Genomic DNA, 26,077 nt, shown 5'->3' on the forward strand with positions numbered 1-26,077 from the left:
CAAATTGACCTATATTCCTATCACTTATAAATGTAAACATTGTCGAATCAGCTTTATTAAAATTCCATCTCTCAGAGAAACACTAGGTCACATTGCAGCTCCTGCTACCTATCCTACACATAATCAGATAGTGGTCACTTCCAATCGTTGACTCACTATAGACTTCCCATATTATTTGACCTGCAAGAGACTGAGAAACTAAAGTCAGATCTAATACAGACTGCACCCTCATCCCAATACGAGTAGGTGACCCATCATTTAAACAAACCAACCCTTTCCGATCCATAAGCTCTTCTTAAACCAAGCCATTGTGATCCATTTTATCCCCTCCCCACAGGGAACTATCTGCGTTAAAATCTCCTAGCCATAATATTTTGCCAACTTCTTGCCCTTCAACCATCTCTAGTGCTTCAATATCAAGTCTTTTACAGGGATTATAAAAGTTTACAACATTTAAACTACCATTATCACACCAAACATCAGTAACTAAATACTCTAATCCTTTACCCTTACCTAAAACTCTGTAGGGAACCCCCACACTAAAAGTAGCACACCCACCCCCACTACTATCACTCTTATCATTTTGCTCACACACATAGCTGTCTGTCCAATCCTGAACAATAGAAGTTCAGCCCTAACCCCGATTAGATTTGAGGGAGAAAGGGACCGACCGCCGAGGCCCAGAGGGGACACCACTGGAATCAGAAAAGAACCTGGGTGGCAACAGAACTCTCGGGTAAGAGACAGTTCATAATCTTCTAAAATGTGGATTTTCAGAAATAAGAATTGGGCAGGGGAAGTCGGATCTGTTAGAGACGTCTGAGAGATTATAGGCGCACCGAAGGAATAGACACAGAGAAGGAAACCAGCAAATATGGGAAAGTCTCAGCGCAAGCTTGTTGAATATGATACACCGGTATATTGGCAAATGAAAAAGGTATATGGCCAAAAATGTATGTAAGATATGGGGAAATTAAATAAATACCATGGTTTTCCAAAAGAGGGAACGTTGAGTGTTAAGAAATTAAAAGCTGTGAAGGAATCAGTAGAAGAGGGAAGCGAGAGACAAAAAGGGTGTTGTCCGAGACGTGTGAGAAATGTGAACGAACTGTGAATTGTTGGATAGCAGAAGCAGATAGGAGAGAAAGAAGAGTGATGCAGAAAGAATTAGCAAGTAGAAAGGAGGAAAATAAAGTTGAAGAATGCGAAGAAAATTTAAATGCCTCACATAGACCTACTAACCGCTCTGATGTTTGTGTTTCTAAACATGTAACTCCGCCCTGTGCACACTTTCCTGTGGTCGAGCTGAAAGCCGTGAAACTGGACCCTGACCTTGACTGCTCTCCGCCAAGAAGACCAACAGCACAGTGGCTAGATCCAGAATGGAGAAAAGAAACAGTGGAAGACCCAGGAATCATTCCTGAAACCCCCAAACAAAGAAATCGAAGAGGAAATAGTGCGCAGAGCACCCCCGACAAAGAAAATAAAAACAAGACAAACAGCGAAAGAAGAAAAAAGTTTCTGGTCCCGACGGGCCTATTATGGACTTTAGACCATGGACTATAGCTGTGTCCCAAAGTTGAGTGTATGCACTTCGAAGGCCACGGACCTCGAAGACCGGTCTCCAAAGTGCGCGAATGGCACTCCGAAGTGCGTGAGATGCTCTGCCTTCGCAGGATTTCCTAATTCCGCCACCAGGTGTTTCCGATTAGCGCTCTGTCGCATAGCAACGGTGCGAGAGAGCTGACGAGAGGACAATCCTGTCAGGATAGGTGGAGCCAGAACTGCTAATTTTTGCTTTTATGTTTTACGTCAAAGTGGAGAAGGTGATGTACCTCAGGCTTAGCCAAGACCGAGGCCAGATAAATTACACTGGTTTACTGCGTCCTTTGTTTGATTACAACTTTAAATGCAGGTACTGATTCGGAGCTTACTTGAATAATGTAATGATACATATGAAAAACTACAAAATACTACAACACACACATAGCAGTTAAAATGCTGACTGATATCTTACAAAGGTGCGATTTTATGTAGTTTATTGTCTTGACCAAGGTGATCATATGTAGACCGGTTTGCAACCCAGATTTTTTAAGGTAGTTAACCATGAAAATAAAACGGAATAAACTGATTATAATTGTTTTTTATAATTGTTTAAGCATAGTACAGCTTAATATTCAATGGCATCTGTGACAGCTGACAGTGCTCTGTTTGACCGGTCCCAGTCCTGCAAATGCAGTCTTTCATATAGTTAGCAATAATGTATTAATATTCTCACAAGAAATGTTGTTACTTTAATTTTGTAAGAAAGTACATTCTTAAAGTATACTCGTACAAATATAAAGTACTACGTTTTTTTTTCTTTCTCACAGGACAGCGGCACTACAAAAATATGGTCTTTTACAGCATGATGCATTGTTGTAGATTAAACTACCCAACCGTTTTACTCTCAATAACTTAAATGTATTAGAGTATGCAAAATAATACTTTTACTTAAAGGACAGTTCAGCCAAAAATGAAAATTCTGTAATCATTTATTTACACTTAAGTTGTTCCAGATTTGGAATTTTTATTTCTGGGTGAACTGTCCCTTTAGCAAAGGTTTCAAATATGACAACTAGTAGTTTTTCCCCAATATGGTATTAGTAGTTATTATAGTTTACTAAAGTATCTCAATATTTTGTGTACTAATTATGTTGTCATAGTTCTAAACAATTTCTCTTTTCCTTCCTTCCCTAAATCAGACCAGACCCCTGTACTGAAGGATAGAGCTGAATGTACCAGCACTGGACAGGTTTTAAAGGTTTTGTGCTGAGCAGTGAGGCCCTGACAGAGCTGCTGGATCTTCTGGGAAGTGAACGCCAACAGTGATGGGTGCCACAATCCAGACCCTGGTGTTTCTGATCTGTTTGCCAGTGGTACATCATAAAGATGCTCTCCAGAGAGTTTGACATGTGCCTCGTTCCACTGTCACCCCATTATCCTCCGAGTAGCTGAGGACCATTCACCAAGAGACTGACCGCCTGAAGACCCCAGAACACATGGAGGCAGTGCTGGGCTCAACTGATGTTGTTTTTCTGATGTTAAACCTAAGCTATGCAGTAAATTGTTGTAAATAGTACTTTCAGTTATGTATAGAACAATTTGTTTTAATGTGTAAAAATAAATTACAAGACAAAAAAATAAACACATAACAGATTGTTTTGTGGAAAAAATAAGCTGCAATAAAAAAAATTTGCAATGTACATGAGTACTTCTCTTTTATTTACACGTGAATATGAAAAACAAAAATACAAAATGTACAGAGAGTACCCAGGCTTATTTATGAATAAATTTCACACTAAAAAAGAAAAATGTATACAACTTATGCATTTCATTTTTAACTTGCATCACAAAAATAAACTAGAGAAATTAGGTTATTCCATTGACAATATGACATTAAAAGGGGGGGTGAAATGCTCGTTTTCACTCAATCTCCTATTAATCTTGAGTACCTATAGAGTAGTACTGCATCCTTCATATCTCCAAAAATTCTTTAGTTTTATTATATTTATAAGAGAAAGATAGTCTGTACCATTTTTTTACGGAAAAACACGAGCGGCTGGAGGCGTGACGTGTGGGCGGAGCTAAAGAATCACGAGCGCGCGTAAGCTTTTGCGTTGAGAGCGTCTGGAAGCTGTGACATTACCGTGAGGAAAAAAACATCTTCCAAAACAAACCATGGCTAACAGTCAGATTCAGCCGTATATTTATTATCCAGAATCAGATCCCGAGGCTGAAATTGAACAAGAGCAGCAGCAGCAACGACTACAGCAGGACGTCTCTATGTATTATGTATTGAAACTGTATATATTTGCTTAGCGGTTTTGGAAAATGACTAAGTTCCACTTTATGTCATCTTCTTTTTTTTTTTTGAAAGGTGTACATGTGGGAAGTGCAGTTTGATGCCAACATCGCATGTTGTTTACTTGAGGTGCTTACGCACCGATAGTTAAGTTAACAGCACAGAGATATTTGAAGCAGTTTTACTCACCGCCTGCGGTTCCAACACATGATCGTGACCCTTTTTTGTTGGGACTGCATCATCCTTAAGAAATAAACAATATGCAAATCCGGCATCAAACTGGGCCTTGTTTGTAAAACAAGCATCTTTGAAATGCAGGGAACAAACAAAAACACTCGCACAACTTCGTTGATGCTCTGTAAAAATAAACGTAATCCACTGGTCCCTTAATGCTTTTTGTTTTTTTGTTTTTTTTTTGTAATTATGCAGGGTTGTCTTGCCCTGGCAACCAAAAACACACTTCAGTGTGACATTTCGCTCTCTCGCTCTGGTCAGTGAATGTCTCTGCTCTGCTCTGCTCTACAGGCACGCGCGCGCTCTTCCGGGAGAAGTGCCTTTAGGACCCATATAAGGAAATTCCGCTCCATCTAACGTTAAACAGACCCATACTAGAAAAAACTTTCTGAAACTTGTGACACATAATTGGGGATTCTGCCTACCCTTTGTTGCCTCAACTTATGAAGCCTTACAGAGACAATGGCCACTTGTCTGCTAGGCAAAAATATTTTAACAGAAAGCTCAATGCAGCTCGCGTGGTCATTGAGCATGCATTTGGCATTCTAAAATCTAAGTTTAGGAGGCTCCATTACCTGCAAACGAGAAGCATTTCTAATATCAGCTCAGCAGTCTCAGCCTGCTGCATTTTGCATAATCTTTGTTTATAGCCCAGTGATCAAGTTGTTGTGGTAGGTGATGGTGTTGATGATGAACCCCAGCAACCCCACAACACTAATGTATGTCATTATAGAGACCAGATTTGTGGCCAGATCTAACTTGTATGTTTATACTTAACATACAAAACAAAAGATGAAAATTAAATATTTGAATGTTCAGAAATATTCAACAAATGATAAAACAAACAAACCGATTTTGTGTTGAAATAAAAAAAATATATTTTATTGAACAAAATTAGTTTGTCATTAGAAATTGTTATTTGGGAAAAAAAAAAACATATGACATTTTGGGGAAAGGTGTAAATCAAAAGAGATAACATCTTTAGATTATAATTTTATTGGGGTTCATGTGGGTTCTGTAATAGATGCATAATTTGCTCCTCCACAATTGATCCCAAGCTGGTCACCATCTTTTTTTTTTGAAGGACCTTCTCCGCCTCTCCTTAAGTCGCCGCCATCTCTCCAGATCTGGCCTTACCAGGGACTCAAGCACAGCAGTCCTTCTCTCTGCATGCTCTTCATAAGCGTCCAGGAATTGTAAGTGGTCGTCTTTGCCTTCTTGTGATGTTTGCATTTTGTATGGTAGCAGTTCCTGGCTGTTCATCCATACTAGCACCTACCGGCTGGTCTTGAAGAGAAGACGTTGTGGGCCTGCTTGTGGAAGAGGTCTCTTCCAAACCCAGAGGTATGGAGTGAATGGTGCCAGGTGGTGCAGTACCGATCCCCGATGACCCAAATAACTCATCCATTAGCTGGTGGGGGTGGATGTAAAATGAAAATGACCATTGTTTCAGTCTTGTAACACATGACAATGTTATTTCGGAAACAAAGTAAAGCAACTTACTGTATAGTACTCCCAGGTGATCTTCCCTTCCCCAGTTGCACGGCGCCTGTCTTTCACTCTCTTATAAGTAGTTAACATGTTTGCTAACATGAATTTTCTCACTTGACAAGTTGTAGCCCTTTAGTGAGAATAAGTTTTGTATTTTTTTTATAGAATGCCATTTTGTTCCGAAAATAAAGGTGCTGGTGAGTTTTTGTAAGGTCCAGTAGAAATAGTGTCATTGTATGTGTTATTTCTGTAAAATGGAGGGGATAAGGAGAGAAATAGATCAACAAAGAAAATTATGTAATTTAACAACAGTATTGCCATTGATCTTCCTTACAGTATTTGATGCAATACCTTGAGATTCATGCCTGTCTGACTGGAAGGAAGGGGATGAAGGTTGAATGGATGCTGAAGGGTTTCCACACACTGCACCAGGTTGCAGAGTGGAAGGTGGTGGGTCCTTGACAGTGGAGGTAAGTAGTACAGGGGGCCTAGTGGTAGTAATGGGGCACTGGATGGTGGTTTCACAAAACTGAGGTTTAGGGGTGCTGGCGACCTAATGGAGGTAGTGGGACATGGAATAGGAGGTTGGAGAAGCTTTGCAGCACAAGCTGGAGAGCTGTTTGGAGATTGTAGATGTGGTCAGTGTCACTCAAGAATTATTTCCTGTATATTCTTGTTCATTAAGTAAATGTGTACCTTTTGTTTCAACAGCTTTCTCCATGACATAGGAAAGGAACATTTGATCTGGGGGAATAAATGATAAATAAAACACTTGCACAAATCATTGGTGACTTGTAATTATTTCACAGTCATGTGGTTTACTTACCATTTTGCATTCTTTCAGCGATGTCCTTGGAAACCGTTAGCATGACAACATTGCCTTTGCTGTCTAACACATTAATGGTTACGTTGTCTATTTTGTTGTGTGTTACACAGGGTTATGCAGGTTCTTTATATATCCTAAGAAACAATGGCACCATACCCCACACCTTTTCCATTCATTATTACTTATAGTTAGCAACAATTGCAATTACCATTTTAAGTCCACTTTCAGTTTTGGCTCAACATTTGTACCATTGTTTTCATGATTTAGTGATTAAGTAACTCTATGTATTAATGGTATTAACACGCGCTTAAGATGTGTGTATAAGTGGTGTTTTGGAAGGGTGTCTTCCAAAACAAGGTAACATATTGGATATATACTTTAGCAGTATGACATGGGTGTTTCTGCTAATACAAAATGATAAAAGTAACCTATTAAAAAATTCCCTGGTGGGTATGTGTTTTTAAGAAGGTTTCAGCAACAAGATTTACAGTACCCTCCAGCTGAGCTCTTTTTAACATTTTAAACAACACCAATGATTTTCATATACAGAAAAGCACAATTCTGTTGGATTTATATTGTGATTTAGACCAACTATTTGAAAGTGAACAGAATGTTGTCAAGTTGTTAAGTTGAAGTTACAGCAAGTTGTTAGCAGTTTGCTAACCACATGCAGGTGAAGTATAAACACAGCAAAATAAACTAGAGAATATGAAGAAACCAAACAAATGGAGGAACATAATGTATTATGTATCATTTGTATAGGAGCATACATTTATGACCACATTAGATTGTATGTTTTTAAGATTAACATTTTAGTTATTAAAAATGCTCATTTGAATAGGTTATGTTGCAGAATACTGTAAAAGGTCTGTATAAAAAAGAAAGTCATGCAAAATTAACATACACAAACTCTATATTAACAATAAAGTAAATACAGTAAAACAATATTTAATATATATGATTTATAAGATGAAGACGACATAAAAACGTATTGAACTGTTTTAAAAGTCCATATGAGAATTTCTTAAACTGAAGTCCCCGACTCACAATAAACTTGAAATGCACGTCATCGGTGTCATCCGTGAATACAGCCAATCGTGGATCAGTTGTGTCATCATCAGAAACTGTGCAGCCGCTCTTCAGAAGCTGCGCTGGCTGAGTTCTCCGGCTACTCTCGAATAGCTCTCGCGGTACTTTGATGGCACACGTCACAGTCACGTGGTATCAGCGCTGTATCAAGTCGGACAAAATTTCTAACCGGCATGCACTGCTTCAAGTTGTTACGGTTTACGCTGCCAGAAGAAACACAGAGCAGAGGATAAATGAAATAAGGCTTTTAATATATCCAACACGTGGAGCACAGAGGTAGACACACGTAAATAGCAAGTGAGTAGACCCGACAAAACAGAACTGAAAGGACAAGGCTTATGTACCTGGGATAATGGGGAAACACAGGTGGATGGAATCACTAAATTAACAGGGAAATGGAATACATGGGGAATTGAATAGACACACCTGGGAACTAATCAAACCAAACACGGAAGACAGAAACTGGGTCACAGGGGCAAAAACACACTAAATGAGTCCAGGTATGTAACAGTACTCCCCCCTCCCGGTAGGTGCGTCCTCGCACCGTAGAAACAACCGAGGGAGGCGTGGGTGGGAACTTGGGAGGAGGTTCCGGTGGAGGACAGACTCCCAGGAGGAGGCCAGCAGACAGGGCCTTAACGCGCCAAGGTGGAGCTGGAGACTGGCAGTCCAGCGGCAAACCATCGCGCCCAGATGGTGCGGACTGAGGGTGAGCTGCGGGACTGACTGGCACCAGCAGGGATGACGAGGAACTGGCTGGTCTAGGAGGAGGAGGAGAGAGAGGAAGGATGAGAGGAAAGACAAGAGGATCAGGGTTGGACGGAGCCAGCGGAAGTGGAGCAGATGGACCGGCAGGTCCAGGAGGAGGTGGGAGAGGGAGGCCGGGAGGGAACACAGGATACACAGAAGATTCAGAGCTGGGCGGAACCAGCGGAGACACAGGAAACTCGGGGCTGGGCGGAACCAACTGAGACACAGAAAATTCAGGGCTGGGCGGAACCAGTTGAGAAACAGAAAATTCATAGTTGGGCAAAACCAGCGGAGAAACAGAAAATTCAGGGCTGGGTGGAACCAGCGGAGAAACAGAAAACTCAGGGCTGGGCGGAACCAGTGGAGAAAAAGAAAATTCATGGCTGGGCGGAACCAGCGGAGAAACAGAAAATTCATGGCTGGGCGGAACCAGTGGAGAAACAGAAAACTCAGGGCTGGGCGGAACCAGCGGAGAAACAGAAAATTCATGGCTGGATGGAACCAGCGGAAATGGAGCAGAGGAAATGACTGGAGGAGGTAGGAGTGGGAGATTGAGAGGGTATACAGGGGAATCAGGTCTGGACGGAACCAGCGGAGAAACAGGAATATTAGGGATTACCTCCATAGACCAGTCCATTAGATCCAAAAGTTGCTCCATGTTACCCGAGACCGGATGTAGCTCACCCACAGTTGTGGATGTGTGGGCAGGGCTTTCCTCCATGCCCTCGATCTCCACTAGGACTCCCACGATGCACGGTGTTGCCGGCTCACACACCTGGTCAGTCGCGCTCTCGAGATCCTGCTCCATGTCACTGGATGGCTCGGGCTCTGCGGCTGCAGTGGGCTCTGGCTCCGTGTGGTGGGATGGTGGCTGGCTGGTCTCTGGGTCGGGAGTGGGACTGGCGAGATCCTCTATGGGGCAGAAAGTGAGAGGTGAGCCATTTCTCGCCAGAGTCCACTCCACAAATGCGGCGAATTCCTCCCGAGGACCATCTTCGGGCGACAACGCACTGCACTTGGAGTTCAGGCTGGTGTTGTAGAAGGTGCAGAGCACGTAGTCCGGGTAGCTGATGGCATTAGCTAACAGAAGAAACCGTCTGGTATGGTCCTCGAGAGAACGTCCTTCCTGCTCCTGCTTCCTGCGAAGGAGGAATTCGGGGCTATAGAGGGGTTCCATCGACACTACGAAATGAAAAGACTGTGAAAAAACTAAAACAAAACGGAGTGAAAAACACAGTTTTAGACTCTCTTTTTGGGTCGGGTCTTCTGTTACGGTTTACGCTGCCAGAAGAAACACGGAGCAGAGGATAAATGAAATAAGGCTTTTAATATATCCAACACGTGGAGCACAGAGGTAGACACACGTAAATAGCAAGTGAGTAGACCCGACAAAACAGAACTGAAAGGACAAGGCTTATGTACCTGGGATAATGGGGAAACACAGGTGGATGGAATCACTAAATTAACAGGGACATGGAACACATGGGGAATAGAATAGACACACCTGGGAACTAATCAAACCAAACACGGAAGACAGAAACTGGGTCACAGGGGCAAAAACACACTAAATGAGTCCAGGTACGTAACACACATCAGCCGACGATCGGTTTGCGCAGAGCTGCGTGAAGTCGAACAAGCCTTTTGGGACAGCTTACGTCTTGACGCTGTGACGCACTCGCACTTCACATCCGCACTTCGGAGTCCACACACTTCAGATCCAGTCGGCAAGATGGCGAACTGAGCACACATACTTTGTTGTGACTCTGATCATTAGTCCCAAATTTTTGCATTGAATGACCTTCAGGTTTAGTTTATTTAGTTGATTCGGCTGCATGTGTAATTAAGGTGCATAACTGCACACTGTTGGGTGGTTTTTTAGGACTCTTTAAGCAAAAGATATGCCGAAACCGAAGACAGCTGCAGCAGGTGATGATTCTTTGGGTGCACACGCATTAATGTCTCATGACTATCAGTGAGTATAAGGAGACCGCTGGAATCTACACCTACTAAAATTCCAGTACCTCAAAAAAAAGTAAAAGGGGATGGTCAGCCTGAGGTTTCCAACGCCGCCATTCTTGACACCATAAATAATCTGACAGCCATGATGGAGACGCTTTCGGGACGCAACTAAAGCAGAATACGGTAATGATTGCTGAACTGGCAAAAGGTGTTGAATTTAATGCAAAGGAGATCAAAGACTGCAAATCTGCGTCGAGTAACCTTGGAAAAGAAGTGTCTAAGATGGCAAAGGATAATGCGGAGCTTAAGGAGCGGGTTCAGGAACTGGAGCGTTATAAGCGACGCTGGAATCTCAAGCTTCGCGGTTTAAAAGAGAAAACAGAAGAAAGAATACGGGACGAGGTACTTGGTATCATGGTGAAGATCAAGCCACAGTGGTCCACAAAATTCGAAAGTATGGTGGATTCGGTACATCGCGTAGGAAAGTTGGATATGGGGCGAAACCGACAGGTGGTTATCCAATTCACAATGAGGCACTACAGAGATGAGTTCTGGCGTCTTACGAAGAATTGCTCAGTATGTAAAGATCTGAGCATCAGTTTCGCCGAGCACATCCTTCCAGTCGACAGGGAGGCAAGAGCACTACTGTGGCCGCAGATAAAGCAGGCAAGAGAAGCAGGTCACCGAGCTTATTTTAGAGGTCCATATGGCTACATCGACGGCAAAAGAATCTCTACTACTTAAGATTTTCGCGGCAGTCCTATGTCTTTAATAAGGAACTTAAGAAGGACTCTATAATGTCTGTTTAAGGGACGTTAAGCATTTCTTTCACAGCAAAGTTAATTCGTTCCAATTTACTTTATTCTTGTTCAAATGTTCTCTTTAAAATCAGATTTCTGTTTTTCTTCTTTCAACGTTAGGGGTCTTCGAGATAGCGTGAAACGCAAAGCTCTTTTCTTATTCTGTAAAGGTAAAAAGGCACACTGTTATATGTTGCAAGAAACTCACTCAAGTGTTTTAGATGAGAAATTTTGGACTAATCAGTCATGGAACTAATCGTTCAGCGGGAGTTGCCATTTTGTTTTATAATTGCCCCGGAAAAGTAATTGTATATAAATCCAGTGACAATGGTCACTGGCTCATTTGTGTGCTTTCCATTGATGACATGTTTACTATAATAGGGAACATATATGGTTACAATAATACTAATCAAAACAGGGAAATGCTATCAGAAGTTTCTGAAGTTATAATGGGCCTGAAACTTGCATATTCCACAGACAATATTATATTAGGAGGGGATTTTAACATGGTGCAGGATGATTGGTTCGACCGTTTTCCATCTAAATTTAAAAGCCATCACTATAATCCTATTTTATGTAATTTTTGTAATTCTTTTGACCTGTTTGACTTGGTTAAAACCAGATGGGTCAAGCAAATCAAGATTGGACTTCTGGATTATCTCATTCCACATTAAGGAACATATTTTAGATTGTTTCGTATCCTCCACACCAATTTCTGATCATTGCATGATTGGTTTAAATTTAAAGTCTCTGACTGCACGGCGTCGTAATAAGGGATATTGGAAATTTAACACCAATCTTCTTAATTCGGAGGCCTTTTGTCAAGGAGTTAAAAATATTGTTACAGAAGTGACTGAAGATTCTTCATTCTCCTCAAATATTAGTTAAATGGGAATATTTGAAATTTAGAGTTCGTAGTTATTCTATTTCCTTTGGTAAACAGCTAAAAAAATCGACCCATTTAGAAGAAGTTAATCTTATTAGAGAGATAAGTGAATGTTGCAGTAATAGTCAGTCTACTGATTCAGATAGAACAAAGCTTTTATTCTTACAATCCAAACTTGATACTATCTATGTTGAAAAGGTGAAAGGTGCTTATATTCGTTCAAGGGCCAAATGGATAGAAGAGGGGGAGAGAAATTCAGTGTACTTCTGCAGATTGGAAAAGAGCAGGCAGGAGAAAAATAATATACAATCCTTAATTATCGATGGCAATGAATCTTCGAACGCTCATGATATTGCACAAAAAATATTTTCCTTTTATAGTAACTTATATAAATCGAAATTTTCTAAAATTAATGCAGATACATTTTTTGAGAGTATTAAGCCATTTATTCCACAAATCAGTTCAGAGTTTAAAGAGATTTGTGATGCAAAAATCTTGTTACAGGAGTTGGAGAATGCTTTGCAATCTTTACCCTCTGACAAATCTCCTGGCTCCGATGGTTTAATGGCCAACTTTTACAAAAATTTTTGGGATTCTATAAAATGTATTTTATTCAAGGCTTTAACAGAGGTTACTGAATGTCTTTCACTTTCCCATACTATGAAGCAAGGGGTTATAATTCTCATTCCTAAACCAGGCTAAGATCCTAAATTTTTTGATAATTTGCGGCCCATTACATTATTAAATAATGATTATAAATTGTTAGCACACATTTATTCTAATCGTTTGAAAACCGGATTATCACAGATTATAAGTAATACGCAGTCAGGGTTTTTGTGGGGTAGATCGATTCATAATAATTTACGTTTGGTCCTTGATTTGATTGATTATATAGACAAAATTAACGCTGACGGTATCATGTTTTTTCTTGATTTCTACAAAGCGTTCGACACAGTCGAACACCCTTTTATCTTTGCAGATTTAGAATTGTATGGGTTTGGGAAACAATTTAGAAGTATAATTGGTAGTTTATATCGGGATACAAATTGTTCTGTTTCATTGACTTAAGGGACCACTCCACGCTTTAATATAAGTCGAGGTATTAAACAAGGCTGTCCAATTTCGCCTTTACTTTTTATTTTGGCTGCTGAAATGCTTGCTCTTGCAATTAAAAATTTTAACATTGAGCATTTGAAGGTTTTTGATGATTCCATAGTGATCAGTCAATTAGCTGATGACACAGTCTTATTTCTAAAGAATTCTGATCAGGTTCCAAAAACTCTCAAAGTTATTAATAATTTTTCTAATGCCTCAGGCTTATGTCTTAATCTAAGTAAATGTGAAATATTTTGACATTGAAAGAATCTCAGCTCACACAAATTTGCAATGTACCAGTTAAATCTAGGATCAAATATCTTGGTATTCTAATTACCAAAGATAAAGAACTAAGTGAATCACTTAATATATCTAATAGAATTGATGAAGGTAAGGCCAGATTGGATAGATGGATGCAGAGAGATATTTCTATATTTGGAAGAATTTATTGACAAAAGTGGAATCTCTATCTAGATGTATTTACCCTGCAGGATCCCTTCCCATTTCTAATAAGAAAATTAAGTTAATTAATCAAATGAATTTTAATTACATTTGGAAGAGGAAAGCTCATTATGTTAAAAAAGGGACACTAGTGAAGGATTACAAAGAAGGGGGTTTGCAGGCCATAGACTTTGACTGTATGAATGGAACTTCTCAAAAATTTTCTAACAAATAATGACAGTTTCTGGTTCTGCGCCCCTAGAAATATCTTTGAAAGTGTTGGTGGAATAGAATTCTTATTACGATGTGATTTTTCAAAGCCAAAACTTCCTCTCAAATTATCAGAATATCACACACAGGTTCTTTTATATTGGAAGATGATTTATAAACATAATTTTTCCCCACATAATTCACCTATTTGGAATAATAGGTACATTTTATTTAGGAATAAGTCACTTTTTATAAGTGATTGGTGGAAAAGAGGTGTCTGGGCTGTTGTTCATCTGCTAGGGAAAGATGGTTATATTTTTGGATCACAGTACTTTCTGTGAAAAATATAGTATACATTGTGATGGCAAGCAATATAACAGAGTATTGAACTGTATTCCAAAGGCCTTTGTAATGTTGGTAAGTAACACATTGCCTAATGTAACCGAAGCTCTTCATTTACCTTCTTTGATAATAAATGGGCAAGATTTCATTAGTAACCGCCTGCCAAATAAGTTAATAAGGACTTTATTGACCCAAGATAAATTTCCAAATCAAGCTAGTCAATAATCTTTTTTTAATCTTCTTGTTAATAATCTTTTTCCCAAGAGCTCTATTGTTAAATTAAGAACCATGTATATCTCCTTCCCTATACCCCCCAAAGTACACTTTAAAATTTTTAATGATGTCTACCCATCTTTAGAGTTTCTTAGATATAGATTCAATATTGATCACAATAATTGTACCTTTTGTGATGTTGATATTGAAACAATTTAATCTATTAGAAGACCCTATTGTATAATTCCTTTTTTTTATGTTTTATTATTATTCCGTTTTCTTATTTCTTCATTTTTTGTTTTGGTGCTCTGTTCTTGTGAATCTCATTACTATCTTGTACTGCCTTATTGTATATCTGTTTTTTGCAATAAGAAAAAAAAAAAAAAAACACTTCAGTTTGGGACACCCTTCGTCGCACTCCTGTGCATGCACTTTGGGACACAGCATGAGAGTGGTTTGGGACACAGCATGAGAGTGCAAGTCTGCAGCCAGACCCTCTTGTGCTATTTTTTGTGTTGTGTCATTAGTTGTTTATTTGTTTTATATATATATAATGCTTTATTGACAACAACAGGTAGCATGTACAGTGCCATATCTTGTATAACAAAAATATTTACCATTCCTTAACAAAAAAGAACAAACTAGAACACACACACACACCAAAAAAAAAAAAAAAAAAAACGATGAGAGGGTACATAAGCATCATTTTACAAACAGATCTACATTATATATATAACAGTGCCATAGGATATTACAATGCAATTTAAGTACAGAAAATATACTTTTCAGGTCAGCCCCATTCATTACTACATTTTATTTTTTATATTAAGTGAAAATGTTAAAAAAGGAGCATATATTAATCGTTTTAATTGCTTTAATCGAGCGCAGCGTCAGTTCAGTCAGGCCACGGAGGCAAGGCTGTGAACAGCTGATGTGGTCAGCTGTCAAATCGCTCCAATCACCACATCTCTCCTATTAGACACGGGACATATATATGGAGTGAGTTTTGGTTCTTTATTACATGCGAGAAAATAAAAGATCTGAGAGAAAAAAAAAAGTTTGAGAGAAAAAGTTATCACACTGATAGCAAAAAAACATTTCATGAGAGAAAAAAGAATATTCGAGAGAAAAGGTTTTCATGCCAATAGCAAAAAAAAAAAAAATATTTGAGACAAAAAAAGTTTTTGTATTTTGTATTTTCTCATAGAACATAAAAAAATATACATTTGAAATTTTTTACATTATTTCTGAGAAAAAAAATCTCTCTCAAAGTACTTTGAAAAAAACTCTCAAATATATATTTTTTGCTATCAGTGTGAAAATATTTTGTCTAAAAAAAAAGTGTTTCTCTCGAAACGCTTTTCTTTGCTCTTGATGCAATTTCTTGCTCTCGTGTCAGGATTTTGCTTTCACTGTGAGAATTGTGTCATGGGCGGGGCCACGTTCCTATTGGCCAGTCGGGTGAGCATCGTCTTGTCTTTGGAGTCGAACTGAATCATTACACCATTGTTCGGTTCACCTGCATAGAGGCCGCCTCTGCCTTATGGCTAGTTAAGTTGAGCATGGACATATGACACTCCAATGTTTGGGTAAGATGATGACACACAGCTGGCTGAGCAAGTTCAGTATCACTGAAGATTAAACATTAAAAAATAGCACTCATATTCATGAATGAATGTCTATTATATTATTTGCTTGCTAATCGCTAGTAAAGCTAACCAGCCATCATGCTAGGTAAACTTGCAAACTCACCTGGTTTATACTATGTTTAAATCAAATGCCAAATTAATGTTTTGATTTAGATAGTTTCACGCCTTATTTAGTGAGTAGTGAGCAGTGATTGATATACCGTTTGAAAGTGTCCCACCTAGTTTTGTTTAAAATGGTCTTTGTATGGTTGTTGCACTACATGTTTAGCTACACTGCATGTATAGCTCACAAACTCAGCTACACGGGGCTTATTCTAAATATGTTTTACCATCTAGCCGAGGTCTAGAGCTGACAAGGTAAATTGCAGGTCTAGAACTAACTCTTACATTAGCAACCCACAAATATGTTTGTGCCTGTACTGTCATGGTAATTATTTTTTCTTTTAAATCTTTCAAACGGTTTATAAATCACTGTCTAACGTTAGCTAGTTGTAGGGTTGCCACCTTCCATGCATACTAACGTTAGTTGAAAGTTGTACGGGAGGTTGTATGAACAAGCAGTTACTCTTCAGGTGCTTTGAGGCTAGCAAGTGCAAAGGTAGAAACTATAGCTCACTACTCGCTAAATAAGGCGTGAAACTATCTAAATCAAAACATTAATTTGGCATTTGATTTAAACATAGTATAAACCAGGTGAGTTTGCAAGTTTACCTAGCATGATGGCTGGTTAGCTTTACTAGCGATTAGCAAGCAAATAATATAATACACATTTATTCATGAATATGAGTGCTATTTTTTAATGTTTAATCTTCAGTGATACTGAACTTGTTCAGCCAGCTGTGTGTCATCATCTTACCCAAACATTGGAGTGTCATATGTCCATGCTCAACTTAACTAGCCATAAGGCAGAGGCGGCCTCTATGCAGGTGAACCGAACAATGGTGTAATGATTCAGTTCGACTCCAAAGACAAGACGATGCTCACCCGACTGGCCAATAAGAACGTGGCCCCGCCCATGACACAATTCTCACAGTGAAAGCAAAATCCTGACACGAGAGCAAGAAATTGCATCAAGAGCAAAGAAAAGTGTTTCGAGAAAAACACTTTTTTTTTTTTTGAGAAAATATTTTCACACTGATAGCAAAAAATATATATTTGAGTTTTTTTTCAAAGTATTTTGAGAGAGATTTTTTTTCTCATAAATAATTTAAAAAATTTCAAATGTATATTTTTTTATGTTCTATGAGAAAATACTTTCTCTCAAAACTTTTTTTAGTCTCAAATATTATTATTTTTTGCTATTGGCATGAAAACTTTTTCTCTCAAATATTATTTTTTCCCTCATGAAATGTTTTTTTGCTATCAGTGTGAACTTTTTCTCTCAAACTTTGTTTTTTCTCTCAGATCTTTTATTTTCTCGCATGCAATAAAGACACATTTCTAACTCCATACATATATATACCTGTACGTGCCACTACTGCTCTCGGTAAGTATGCTCAACGACTCGCAAAGATTCTCAACGACTCGCAAGGCTCGAACTGCTCACGAGAACCTTTGCTCAGGAACTATCAGACGGCGAATCTATCTCCATACAAAGCGTCAAATCAGGTTTTGCAGGATTTCCACAGAATATCTCACCAGATTTCAGTCGCGAATTTACGCGAATTCGCCGTGTTGTTTGTCAAGCAGCAGACTGAATTTATACAAGTAAGCTTGATATAGACTTTCGCACGCGATTCATCGTCAGTGTGTATTAATACGACCAAATCACAACCTACCCGAGATCTGCTCCTCGCTGGAAGAAGCTATATATTCAACAAACCAAAGCATCCACGAACAACTGACCATTTCCACTATAATTCATCTTTGGACGTCTTCACGAAGCTAAGCAAAGTATTTCATATTTACAAACTAGTGCTATTTGGCGAACATGCTTCAGACATTGTTTATTGAAAGGCTATTGTTCAGTTACGTTGTGAGGCATGCTATCATATTACCACACCGGTAACACAGTTAATATACCCACGAGCCTCGTTAATCTTTGGTCAATGCTGTCGATATTAACGGCTGCTGCTTCAGGGATGCTTCATCAAACTTCTCTGACAACTACAACACACTGGGTTTAATCCGCGATTTGCTGTTGCTCAACACCATGAAGTGCTTTATACTACATGTACAGATAGTAATTCTGCTCATATAAATGCTAAAACGTATGCTGTTGCCTAAATTAAAGTCTGACCATATAAAAAAAAAAAAAAAAAAAAAAAAAAAAAAAAGGCCTTCCTGCTTTACAGGTGCATGCTGATTTTCAGCTGTTTAAAGCGCACCCTTCGCTACTCCTATTTCCGACTGCCGGCGATCCCGCCCCACTCCACAAACTAAGAAGATATTTGTTTAAAGCTATCAAGATATGGGACTGCTTGCTTGTGAGGTTTATATATTGTCCAAAATCACGTGCTAGTCCTGCTGTGCATCGGAGGGATTAATGCTTTTGCCGGCTCAACTGCGAGCCTCCGCTGACTGAGCGCGCACCTGATCAAACGCTTGGCTAAACTCTTTGGCTCACACGCGTCACATTCGCCGTCGTGATCATAGTACGGGTGTCGAATCCTCGAAAATGCTGAAAATTAATGCAGTGTTTTCAGGGTTAATTGTATAAGCGCTTGGATTCAATAATTGCCTGTAAATGCGCATATTTGAGTTAATATTTGCTCTTATGGGTAACCATGGTTCATTTTATAAGCAGCTCCGCTCGAGTCTGCACCTGTGGCTGTGGTTGCTCTATTACGCAAAAATAAATAAATAAATAAATATTCCCTGCTCAGTTAAACTACATTCTAAGACCGCAATGCATACAATCATATGCAGGGTAGGTATTATTGCCATTTTATAATCACACACGGTGTTGAATGCTACAGTCGTGTCAGATCATGTCACTGGACTGGACTCTCTCGAACATCGTCATCACAACAGCGGAATAATGTAAACAAGAATTAATTGTGGCTAGTCCGTGAAATGCAGTGGAATCGTCAGTCATCATCAATCAGGGAAATGTGCAAGTCTGTAAATTAAATCCCGAATGGATTAACCATTTGTTATGCTACAAAAATCACATATCGAAGGACGTATGCACATGTTGTGTCATTCTCCCACAAACATTAATCGTTTTTGGGACAAAATCCAAGGACATCATTATTGTAAGGACATCGGGAATCATTAGTGAGAATTACTGGCTGCATCCGATCTTGAGCAGCTGACTCAATGAGCATCAGGTGTGTTCGAAAATGCAAACCAATAGCAAATCTGACTGAAGCAGTGCATACGGGGGAAAATTGTCTGACTAAGACTGCGCCGACGCACATGACCGTCACGCGTGCCATCAAGTATCGCGAGAGTGTTCGAGAGCAGTCGGCTGATTCAGCCTACACTTCTCCCGAGTGACAGCTGGAGCGCCTATGATAATACAGCTGTTCACGATTGGCCAGACTCACCACATGACTACGTTCACGTGTGTTTCAGGGTTTATTCAACATTTCAGTCCAAAAAATGGCCGCAAATCTGCGTTTAGAAGGTAAGAGCGTTCATGTAGTCAGCTGTTGTATTGAGTCACGTCATCCAAAAAAAAAAAAAAAAAAAAAAATAATAATAATAAAAAAAAATAATCAAGTGACCTTATTCTTGAAATATATGGCACCGTATTAAGTAGTGTTGAGTATCTGTGCCCACAAATGTTCTGAAACGCCTGCGTATTTGACAATCTGGATTTTATTACTTCATATTGATAAGTATGTGATTATAGACATGTCTGTTTCTCCTCATGAACCGTTTTTGGACAGGCTTCTGAAGCAGAGTAATGTTTTTAGCTGATCTACAGCTAAATATCGTTGGTTATAACCAGTGGATATTTGTACAACGTACATTCAATAATAATAAAATACGACACTGACCGCAAGGGAAAAAGGAGAATGAGGAGGAGGATGAGAAGAATGAGGAGGAGGATGAGAAGGAGATGAAGAATGAAGAGGAGGATGAGGAGGAGGAAATGAAGAATGAGGAGGATAATAAGGATAAGGAAGAGGATGAGGAGATGGAAAATGAGGAGGATAATAAGGATGAGGAGGAGGATGAGAAGAAGGAAATAAGGAAGGAGAAGAATGAGGAGAAGAAGGAGATGGAGGATGAAAAGAATGAGGAAGCGAATTAGAAGGAATGGAGAATGAGAAGAATGAGGAAGGAACTGCTGCTTAGAGAAAACCCACACTGCTACGTTAAAAAAAAAAAAAAAAAAAAAAAAAAGGGGGACTGCTGTTTTGTTAATGGAGACGGAGAAGGCAAAGTTGAATGAGAAGGAGATTAAAAAAAATAAAAAAAATTTAAAGGAAAAGGGGCTGCTGTTTTCTTGCCGCGATACCTGAGGGGGCCGCTGTTATCCCTCAAGTGAGGGACGAACTCCCCCTCAGAAGAAAGGGACCTGCTGTTCTCTCCAGCTGAAGAGAGCACCCTTTGCTGCTATGGCTGCAGGAGACTGCTGTTCATCCTTCAGCAGAGGATGAACACCCCTGCTACTTAAAATAAGAGGGGACTTGCTATTCTCTCCCTCGCTTTAGACATGAGAACATGCCTCTCCTACCATAGGCTGCTTAAGGACTTCTCCATAACATTATCTTTCTCTTTTGCAGGAAGCAAACAAGGAAACGCTACTCTCCTACCACTCATACCAAGCTCAGGGACATGCTGCTCGTTTGCGGTTCTCCCGCTGGAGAAAATACCCTCGCTGCCATTACCAGCTACCTTAATTATAGAGAGGCCGCTATTTTCTGCCTCATAAGAAGGGAGATACCCCTTCGCTAGCCAGTAGGTTACATTTAAGGATATCTCAATAACACTGTCTTTTCTCTTTGCAGGACTGGAACAAGGTTGGTTTTGGGGGTTCTTCTTCAGGCCGTAATACTCTCATTATGTTTTGGGGGTTAATGTTAAAGCTCTTGTATGTTCAATTATTCTGGGAGCAAGAACCCCCATAAGGAACCATACCGCCAAAGATAAATTGTGTTCAATAAACTCAAGTAAACTTGCCAAAGTGGTTCCTGTCTGAAATCGAGCGCAGCGTCAGTTCAGTCAGGCCACGGAGGCAAGGCTGTGAACAGCTGATGTGGTCAGCTGTCAAATCGCTCCAATCACCACATCTCTCCTATTAGACACGGGACATATATATACGTGCCACTACTGCTCGGTAAGTATGCTCAACGACTCGCAACCCTCCCTCCCTCCCTCCCCATTATATGCATGAGCACATTACTGGGCACCTTCTGGCTGTTGTCTTGTTTGTTTCAGATCACTAAGGCTTCCAAAAATCTCAGCTGGCATGGACCTCTTTGCGGAGAGACACCCATCTTCATAACCAGGCTACAGGATAGACGTACCACTGCCACATCTACATGATTATCACCGTTTGCTTTAAAGACTTTATTAAAGTCTTAATTATTATGTATTTCTAAATTCATGGTTCCGGGGGGTTAATGTTAAAGCTCTTGTATGTTCAATTATTCTGGGAGCAAGAACCCCCATAAGGAACCATACAGCCAAAGATAAATTGTGTTCAATAAACTCAAGTAAACTTGCCAAAGTGGTTCCTGTCTGAACTATTTTTAGATTTAGACATTACATCTATGTACATTTTAATCTCCTTTTCAAGCACCATAAAAAGAGGTTTGCCTTTTGTAAACTTGCATTTCTGAATGTGAAATTTACATACAAATAAAATAAAATGTATAATAAAACCAGCGTCCTTTAAAGAGCGATCCTCTATATAAAAACCCATAATCACGTTTATAAGATAAAGAAAATGTTCTTAAAATATTATTAGCAATGAAACCCTCCACATTATTCCAAAAATACTGGGTAAATTGGCAATACCAAAACAAATGTGAAATTGTTTCAGTGGAGCATTCACAAAAAGAACATTTTAAATCAATATTAATTTAAAATTTTTGTAAGAATACCTTTGTGGGATAAACTCTATGAATTAATTTATATGAGATTTCTTTAACCTTATTTGTAAGGAGGAATTTTTGAGGTAATGACCAAACCTTAGTCCAATTTACATTATTAAAGAAACTGTTCCAGTACAATATAACATAATAACATAAGGCGTAGAGATAATCTCTCTTAAATAAGGATCTAATTTTATAATTGTTAGGCTTTAACCCAGAGAAACAGATATGTGCCGACAGAGGTATGTTCAGGGGCCTCATTTATAAACGTTGCGTATACGCACAAAAGAAGGCGTACGCCACTCTCTACGCAATAATTGATATTTATAAAAAGCAAACTTGACGGGAAAATGTGCGGTCCTTCACGCAAGCTCTGACCCAGGCGTACGCACAAAAACGGGTGAAATGAGAAATGGCGACACCGTCGGCAGATGGAAGAAACACGTGAAAGTGAAAATGACAATACTGCCTCTCATAAATAACATGACTTCACAAAGCAAGTCTTACAATTAACAGCCTACACGAACACCCGTTTGATCGATCAGCAGTGAAACAAACAAACAAAATCAAACGAAAATTACAACAGAAATTCAAATGAACACATTTGCAAAAAGAAAAGTGAAATATGTTCTGCAATATTGGCATGTTGTGCAATTCATCCTCATAAATAATATAGTTAACAGAACGAAATAATGTACAAAACTGATATTCTAGTCAATGTGTCCGTCTGGCGGAGCAGATATAGTTGCAATTAGAAAGACAGATAGATAGATAATTAAGGAGATAAATACATTGCGCCAAAGCACTGAACAACATTCATTTGGAAAACAGTGTCTCAATAATGCAAAATGATAGTTAAAGGCAGTTCATCATTGAATTCAGTTATGTAATCTCTGTTCAGTTGAAATAGTGTCTGTTTTAATTTGCAATCAAGTCAATGATATCGCTGTAGATGAAGTGACCCCAACTAAGCAAGCCAGAGGCGACAGCGGCAAGGAACCGAAACTCCATCGGTGACAGAATGGAGAAAAAAACCTTGGGAGAAACCAGGCTCAGTTGGGGGGCCAGTTCTCCTCTGACCAGACGAAACCAATAGTTCAATTCCAGGCTGCAGCAAAGTCAGATTGTGCAGAAGAATCATCTGTTTCCTGTGGTCTTGTCCTGGTGCTCCTCTGAGACAAGGTCTTTACAGGGGATCTGTATTTGGGGCTCTAGTTGTCCTGGTCTCCGCTGTCTTTCAGGGCAGTAGAGGTCCTTTCTAGGTGCTGATCCACCATCTGGTCTGGATACGTACTGGATCCGGGTGACTGCAGTGACCCTCTGATCTGGACACAGACTGGATCTGGTGGCCACGGTGACCTCGGAACAAGAGAGAAACAGACAAATATTAGCGTAGATGCCATTCTTCTAATGATGTAGAAAGTACGGTGTTATGTGAAGTGTTCCGGTTCCAGTTTACCTAATTAATGCAGCCTAAAAATCCTTTAACGGATTTGGATATTAAAAGCATATTAGTATGTTATGTGTATGCCAGGTTAAAGAGATGGGTCTTTAATCTAGATTTAAACTGCAAGAGTGTGTCTGCCTCCCGAACAATGTTAGGTAGGTTATTCCAGAGTTTAGGCGCCAAATAGGAAAAGGATCTGCCGCCCGCAGTTGATTTTGATATTCTAGGTATTATCAAATTGCCTGAGTTTTGAGAACGTAGCGGACGTAGAGGAGTATAATGTAAAAGGAGCTCATTCAAATACTGAGGTGCTAAACCATTCAGGGCTTTATAAGTAATAAGCAATATTTTAAAATCTATACGATGTTTGATAGGGAGCCAGTGCAGTGTGGACAGGACCGGGCTAATATGGTCATACTTCCTGGTTCTAGTAAGAACTCTTGCTGCTGCATTTTGGACTAGCTGTAGTTTGTTTACCAAGCGTGCAGAACAACCACCCAATAAAGCATTACAATAGTCTAACCTTGAAGTCATAAATGCATGGATTAACATTTCTGCATTTGACATTGAGAGCATAGGCCGTAATTTAGATATATTTTTGAGATGGAAAAATGCAGTTTTACAAATGCTAGAAACGTGGCTTTCTAAGGAAAGATTGCGATCAAGTAGCACACCTAGGTTCCTAACTGATGACGAAGAATTGACAGAGCAACCATCAAGTCTTAGACAGTGTTCTAGGTTATTACAAGTAGAGTTTTTAGGCCCTATGATTAACACCTCTGTTTTTTCTGAATTTAGCAGTAAGAAATTACTCGTCATCCAATTTTTTATATCGACTATGCATTCCATTAGTTTTTCAAATTGGTGTGTTTCACCGGGCTGCAAGGAAATATAGAGCTGCGTATCATCAGCATAACAGTGAAAGCTAACACCATGTTTCCTGATGATATCTCCCAAGGGTAACATATAAAGCGTGAAGAGTAGCGGCCCTAGAACTGAGCCTTGAGGTACTCCATACTGCACTTGTGATCGATATGATACATCTTCATTCACTGCTACGAACTGATGGCGGTCATATAAGTACGATTTAAACCATGCTAATGCACTTCCACTGATGCCAACAAAGTGTTCAAGTCTATGCAAAAGAATGTTGTGGTCAATTGTGTCAAACGCAGCACTAAGATCCAATAAAACTAATTGAGAGATACACCCACGATCAGATGATAAGAGCAGATCATTTGTAACTCTAAGGAGAGCAGTTTCAGTACTATGATACGGTCTAAATCCTGACTGGAAATCCTCACATATACCATTTTTCTCTAAGAAGGAATATAATTGTGAGGATACCACCTTTTCTAGTATCTTGGACAGAAAAGGGAGATTCGAGATTGGTCTATAATTAACTAGTTCTCTGGGGTCAAGTTGTGGCTTTTTTATGAGAGGCTTAATAACAGCCAGTTTGAAGGTTTTGGGGACATATCCTAATGACAATGAGGAATTAATAATAGTCAGAAGAGGACCTGTGACTTCTGGAAGCACCTCTTTTAAGAGCTTAGATGGTATAGGGTCTAACATACATGTTGTAAGTTTAGATGATTTAACAAGTTTATACAATTCTTCCTCTCCTATAGTAGAGAATGAGTGGAACTGTTCCTCAGGGGGTCTATAGTGCACTGTCTGATGCGAAACTGTAGCTGACGGCTGAATGGTTGCAATTTTATCTCTAATAGTATCGATTTTAGAAGTAAAGTAGTTCATAAAGTCATTACTGCTGTGGTGTTGGGAAATGTCAACACTTGTTGAGGCTTTATTTTTCGTTAATTTAGCCACTGTATTGAATAAATACCTGGGGTTATGTTTGTTTTCTTCTAAAAGAGAAGAAAAGTAATCAGATCTAGCAGTTTTTAATGCTTTTCTGTAGGATATGCTAATTTCCCGCCAAGCAATACGAAATACCTCTAGTTTTGTTTTCCTCCAGCTGCGCTCCATTTTTCGGGCTGCTCTCTTTAGGGTGCGAGTATGCTCATTATACCATGGTGTCAAACTGTTTTCCTTAACCTTTCTTAAGCGTAAAGGAGCAACTGTATTTAAAGTGCTAGAAAAGAGAGAGTCCATAGTTTCTGTTACATCATCAAGTTGTTCTGAGGTTTTGGATATGCTAAGGATTTTGGATACATCAGGAAGATAACTTAAAAAGCAGTCTTTTGTGGTAGAAGTGATGGTTCTTCGATACTTGTAACAAGAAGTAGAATTTACAATTTTGGCCATATGAAGTTTACACAGAACTAAATAATGATCTGAGATATCATCACTTGGCTGAATAATTTCAACACTATCAACATCAATTCCATGTGACAGTATTAAATCTAGAGTATGATTTCGACAATGAGTAGGTCCTGAAACGTGTTGTCTAACACCAATAGAGTTCAGAATGTCTATAAATGCTGATCCCAATGCATCTTTTTCATTATCGACATGGATATTAAAATCACCAACTATTAAGACTTTATCTGCAGCCAGAACTAACTCGGATGTAAAATCACCAAACTCTTTAATAAAGTCTGTATGGTGCCCTGGTGGCCTGTATACAGTAGCCAGTACAAACATAACAGGGGATTTATCATTAACATTGGTTTCTCTGGATAATGTTATATGAAGCACCATTACTTCAAACGAGTTATACTTGAAGCCTGCCCTCTGAGAAATCCTGAAAACGTTATTATAAATTGAAGCAACTCCTCCCCCTTGGCCTTTTAGACGCGGCTCGTGTTTATAACAATAATCTTGGGGGGTGGACTCATTTAAAAT

The 26,077-nt window shown here is 39.3% G+C and overlaps 2 long non-coding RNA genes across 3 annotated transcripts; one reads left to right on the top strand and one right to left on the bottom strand.

The window, feature by feature from the left end:
- Positions 1-487: 487 nt before the first annotated feature.
- On the top strand, positions 488-3,116 carry LOC113117929 (uncharacterized). 2 transcript variants are annotated; one of them, XR_003294236.1, is made up of 2 exons: positions 488-1,915; positions 2,745-3,116. It is a non-coding gene; the product is annotated as an uncharacterized LOC113117929 (long non-coding RNA). The 2 variants fall into 2 exon arrangements; XR_003294235.1 differs by having other exon boundaries at positions 488-1,826.
- Positions 3,117-4,965: 1,849 nt separating this feature from the next.
- Positions 4,966-6,877, bottom strand: LOC113117930 (uncharacterized). Its single transcript, XR_003294237.1, has 4 exons — positions 6,266-6,877; positions 5,921-6,185; positions 5,582-5,816; positions 4,966-5,489 (listed from the first exon to the last, which is right to left on the bottom strand). It is a non-coding gene; the product is annotated as an uncharacterized LOC113117930 (long non-coding RNA).
- Between the last annotated feature and the right edge of the window lie 19,200 nt (positions 6,878-26,077).

This window comes from Carassius auratus, chromosome 17 (genome assembly GCF_003368295.1).
Source record: "Carassius auratus strain Wakin chromosome 17, ASM336829v1, whole genome shotgun sequence".
NCBI lineage: Eukaryota > Metazoa > Chordata > Actinopteri > Cypriniformes > Cyprinidae > Carassius > Carassius auratus.